Raw genomic sequence first — 6000 nt, forward strand, 5'->3', positions numbered from 1 at the left:
CTAAGAGAGAGGTCTATCCCACATGCCACCACTTTGGTAAATACAGCTTTCATAAATTAACTGTGGGATCAAATTCTACATAATTTAACCACCGACGAGGCAACCACTATTGCTTTGTATTTGCATTGGTACAAACAACATCAAACCCATGTCAAATTGCTTTTTTCTTCTCCTTCTCCCTTATTTTCGAATTCCAGTTAGATCAGTTAAAGATCTTTCTTTGTAATTAAAACAATAAATCAAATTCAACTCTTGAATTTCCTATACTAAAAGAAGCACCCAGCAACTACTAAATTTGAAAATATTGATATCTCGTTCCACTCTTTATAGCGTAATGGAAATAAACTACATATTGGAGCTCTCTGGGACAGCATTTCAGGATCTAGAAATAGCTTCTACTAACTCCTTTTCTTAGAGGAGGAAGATTTTTAGATAAGCAATTCCAGTAAGTATTCCCTGATACTGAGGCATACACACAAAATAAAGCAAAAAAGCTCTCCCTGGGGCAAAGAATACATATTCACTTGCCATTAAGCTTCCTCAAAGCTTAGGTTATAAAAGATATTGTCAAGGTTGCTGTACCTCAGGCAGAAACAGGAGTTAACTTGATCCTTCCAGGGAGTAGCTTCAGAGTGTGTCATTCCCAAGATACCTTTCACGTGAAGGACCAAAACAATTAGATGTATTTATCTAATTGCTTCAAAGAGCAGAACTAGTTCTCATCTACAGAAATGAAGGAAAGCTAGTTGTCACGGCTTTCCATCAATGCTGAGCAATGTTGTATCTGGCATTCCCAGGACCAGAGAAACTGCAAGAGTACCCTGCACCCTGGCACTGCCTTCAACGCAGCTAGACCTGAGGAGGAAACCCAGTTCTCTGAGATGAGTCACAGGGTGCCCAGCTCTCATGGTTTTGAATGTCTTGTATTCTGCTTCCTCTGCTGCTACAGAATTGAGTCAGCCATAGACAGAAAGCCCAGAGCTACAAAAAAACCCAGACAGATATTTTTGGTTACCAGAAATTGTGACAACAGGAGCCAGTTTGTGCTTAAGAGATGTTGCAGCAGGCAACATAAATAAATATCCTACTGACCTATGGAGAGATTACCACTCAGTAAATGGCAGAGGAAGCAAATTGAAAAGATTTCAAAGGGAACAGCTTTTACTTGGAATGGCCACTGTTCTGCTTACCCTCAAAAGTGAAACTAACAAGACCCACAGAGAGCTATTTGAGTTTAATATTTGGCTAGCAGCTGCAGTAACACCAGAAGAAGTGGATTGTCATGAGAGTGGTTGGTGAGATAGAACTACTGAACTACTATGGTTAGCGTCTGTGTTTCTTGATTTTTTTTAATATGAGCTAGCGCTGCAAAAATATGCTGGCAAGGGTTTGGAATTTTTTTTTTTTTTACTCCCCAGAAAAAGCTAGTGGGCAAAAGAACAATATTTAAAAATAGCTTTAAACATTTTAACATTTTTAAACTCATAATAGCTTTAAATAGATAATTGAAACAGTAGCACAGTTACATTCGTTTCTTCAATTGTGTGCTTCTATATCTTTGTGACTTTTATTCCCCACACTGCTTCATTGAAAGGCAAAAAAGCTAAAAAAGTAGTATCTAATCCTCAAATCTCCTTTTTTTGACCCTGTCTTTGTGCTGGAGATAGTCTTTGCAGAAGCAATGGTTGACAGCTTATATGATGAAATGCAGTAAGGGTTTTCTCCAGTGGAAAGTTAACGACAGAAACTCCCACAGTATTGATAAGCAAACACAACATTAGTTTGGCTTCCTCAGCAGAAGGTCCTAAAATAATAAAGTATTTTAATTTCAAAAGACTGGAGCTTTATATCAAGATTTTATCTTGTAAAATTCAGAGACTTAGGACTTTATAAGAAAGCGCTCATTGTCCATTTTGTAGCATAATATTCCACCAGTTTTAAAGCAGTCCGTACATGTTAGTGCCAGTCAGCAAGAAACTTTGATTTTGAGTGTTAAGCTTAAGTTCCTTCCTTGCTCTACTTTTTTCCAAAACTCAGAGGATTCAGTCAGAGGACTATTACTTTTCAAGATGGCAAGCTTTCAAGGAGACCTCTGAGATGGAAAGAGGAGGAAAATGTTTTGTTTCTACAGCAGGAACTACTAGGGAAGATTTAGTTAGAAGAAATCCAATCTGTCTCTTTACTCTTCTATTTCAGAAATCCAAGATGAAAATCCCTGTAGTGAGACAGATCAGTGACCAGTGGAAAAAAGAGAGGAAGCTGTCTGGGTAAGTGGCCAGGGACTGCCTGTAGAGGATTATGTGTGCATACAGGGAACAGAGAACTGAAATGATGTAGCAACTCAGAGCCCCACTGCGGCATAGTGGGGATTGTTCTTACAGCTTGTACAATACAGCAAAGACCATGGATCTAACAGGATTGAGAAGAGATCAGTGGAGAAAGGGATATATCACAATTGAAAGATTTCTCTTGTAAAACTGGTAGAATTTAGTCTTTAGAGGTAAACAAAATAAACCAAACAAATTCTGTGAAAAAAGCAAAAGCAAGAACATAAACTTCACCAAAACAACAAACAAACACACAAACCCCACCACCCTCAAACAAACATAAAAAAAGAACAGAAATAAAATAGGGAGATTCAGGCTTGTAGAGCCAAAGAAGCTTACAGCCATCATAAAGTGAGGCAAATGTTTGCAGAGACCTGAGGATTGGTGAATCTTGATATTTTCTAGTCCAGCTCCCTCCCTGTGGGATAAAAATGAATCCCTTCATTCTTCTCTACTGCTGGCACAAAAGAAGTTCTCCAAAGCACAGACTTTGGAACAGAGGATAAAAATATGTGAAGCCAAGAATTACTTTACATGTAATGCAAACAATGTACCTTTTTATATTTATATGCCTATGACTTGAAAATAACAATTCAAATTGTATATTAATTAATAGCATTGCTCCTGTCTGGAGAAGACATAGGCAGAGGAAATCAGTGAGAGACTTCCCTGAAATCACACTGAAATGTGTGAAAAGAGAAGTTTCAGACAAGTTCTTTCATAGCAGCTCTTTCTTTGAAAGTGATTCAGTGAAGAAAATGCCATGAGCATAAATATGATTAAGTTTTCACTCCATGTGTCAGTCAGGCAAGTGACAATTTTGGTAATTTCTTGTATTTTCCTTACAATGTCTCAATAGCTATTCAACAATTTCTGACAAAAAATTGCTCTTTTCTATGCAAACTTGTGAGACTGAGAAGGGAAAAGAAGGCTAATAGAATTCTGCAATATCCTTCTCCTTGGCTGTTAGTTATGCTCTCTCTTTGCTTCTTACTGTAAATTTCAAGTTTTAAAAAAATCTGCTAGCAATGCTTATTTAACTCTGCAAACTGAAACAGATGTTCATTCTTTATTTGAACTTTAAACTAAAATGAAGGATACCTTTTTAGGCAGCAGCCACACCCAGCCTCTGGTGGTGCAGCTTTAGACTAGTCCCCCTCACCCTCTTGTTGAGTAAGAATCTGTTAAGAAGCCTGTGCCTTGTCTAATAGTCTGCTCTTCTAAGATGCTCAGAAAAAGCCACATCTTTCAGAACAGCTCCTCACTTTGAATTCATACATCATTGCATAGAAAAATCTAGAGCAAGATCTTGACACTGTTTCGAGACAAAACTTGTTGCTGACATCTACAGTGAAGGATGAAGAAATAGCACTTTTGCTAACAACCTGACAAACACATTCCAAAAGAAACAGAAATATCTTTTCCTAGTCTGTCTTATTTAGCCCTTACTCACTGTGGATGTGTCCTTTGAAAATATATTATGTAGATTACCTATGTCTCAAAAATCAAGTGAAAATAGTAGATAATAAACTTGTGGCATGAATTATTAAGTAGATTTTTACAATCAATGCTCAGAAACATTCTGCAACAGAAATTCTTTCCTAGACACATTCTGAATGTTTAGATATATTTCTAAATACAAATACTTTTACGAATCTCCCAGGAAGCCATACTGCTTCAGGTATCTTCTGAAAGCTGGCACACAAACAAAACAGTAAGGCTGTGGTTTTCTTCTCTTTTTTCCCCACTTTCATAATGTTAAAAAAAAAAAGAGTAAATAATCAAAATTCATGCATATTTTGATCTAGATGCATCTTGCAAATCTTTAGTGCATTATACAGAAACAAAACTTATTACCAGACACACAAAGAAAATTGTCTTGATGTGCTGAGGGTTGATGATTCAGAACCATAGTCTTAACTTATGAAATACATCTGCATTCATCAAAGTTAAGAAAATATACCTAGATTTATGCAAAATTTGCTAAAGCGGTTTTTTTCTTATCCTTGGAGACAGTTTAGGGTTGAAAAAAGATTAAATTAATTTTCAAGGAGCAAGGTGGCAGCAGGTTAAAAATGCAGTGGGAAGTAGTAAGGCATTTGTTCTGAAGCATGTAACTTCTGAGGCATCCTGCAAAAATAAGTGCCCTCCTGAGCCTGTTGCGTTTTGTAAAATGGGATGTGTCATTGACATGTAGTGATGATCACTGGAATCAAGCCCTTAATCCTACTAGTTTATCCACAGTTAAGCACCAGACGCCTTACATGGATCAGTCTCCGCAAGGCCCTACAGATTTTCACCATGGGATCACTGCTGAAGGAGTACTGATGTCTGCTGAGGCTGCCGGGGGAAGCATGGCCAAACTGGTACTGAGAAGAGGGAATGACAATGTGGCAAACATACGGTATGAGGGCAAATATGCAAAGACAGAGCCTACCTCTGTGTGCTCAGTTGTGCAGAGCAGTTGCTGCTTCAATTTCCGTGGGCCACTGCTCACTGCTCACCCTCATGTAAAGAATTTATTTTGGCCTTTGTTTTCTTGATCAAAACCATCTTAAACCAGGTTTCTTCTGTGGGTCTCCTTATTGCTATATACACAGAGTATTTCTGTATTCTCTAATACACAGGGAAAACAGCTCTGGGCACTCAAGAAGTGTATATGCATAATCTTACTATTCCAGGAAAGAGATTAGTACTAACACCTGACATCTATTGCTACAGATTTACTACAAATCATCCTAATAGTTCTGTCTTGTAACAATGTCACAACTCAATTTATATCTAGTCCAAGTACTATTTGGACATTGTGATGCTGTGACACAGTGCATGACTCGCTTCTGTTAACTCATCCAATGCTGTCACCATACAGTTCAGCCCACACACTCTCTTCTCTGCAGGACTTTCTGTCTTTTTACTTCTCTCACTGACAACAGGTTATAGGTGTTTTTCAGAGCTTGTCAGTGTTCCTCAGAGGCAATAGGCACAAGGAAGAGACTATAGTCCCCACTGTGAATGCTCTTTCAGGATACAGCTTACCAACACCTAAGCAGTAACTTCAAAAGATGCTCCTTCCACATATTTATTTTGTTTTAGAGTTGCCATGACACAGTTGTGTGTCTCATTTGGTATCCCCTGGAAGCTGGATTAAATAGAAGTAGACATACATCAGACACACAAAATAAAAGCATGGGGATGGCCATACAATATTAAAAAAAAAAAGAAAAGAAAAAAAGGGAAATTAACTCATAGACAAAATTATGCATCCTGAAAATTGGTTTCTTTTCTTGTTTCTCTTTTTTTGCCTCTGGTTTCTCAAGAGTATGATTGAGAAACAGGGAAGTGAATGTCAGAATTTGCAAGCAGAGAATTATGCCTCTGTGGATTGAAACAAAATCCTCATCACCCATGGGGAAGAAGAGAGAAAGTATATATGCTCTGGCAGTAACAAAACACCATTTTGAAAACATTACCCAAGACAGCCATGTACTTACTGTTTTGGCCCAGCTAACTTACCTACTGTGTGCTTCCCTAGACAGTTATTGCACTGGCTTCTAGCCACATGCCTTTGATAAAGAGCACTTGGAATGAAACAACTTTGCTTCCAATATAATCTTTTCTACTCCAGAAGCTGTCCTACAGAAACTTGCTATAGCAAGTTAGCATGGATTTTCTG

Source organism: Serinus canaria, chromosome Z (assembly GCF_022539315.1).
Source record: "Serinus canaria isolate serCan28SL12 chromosome Z, serCan2020, whole genome shotgun sequence".
In the NCBI taxonomy this organism is placed as follows: Eukaryota; Metazoa; Chordata; class Aves; order Passeriformes; family Fringillidae; genus Serinus; species Serinus canaria.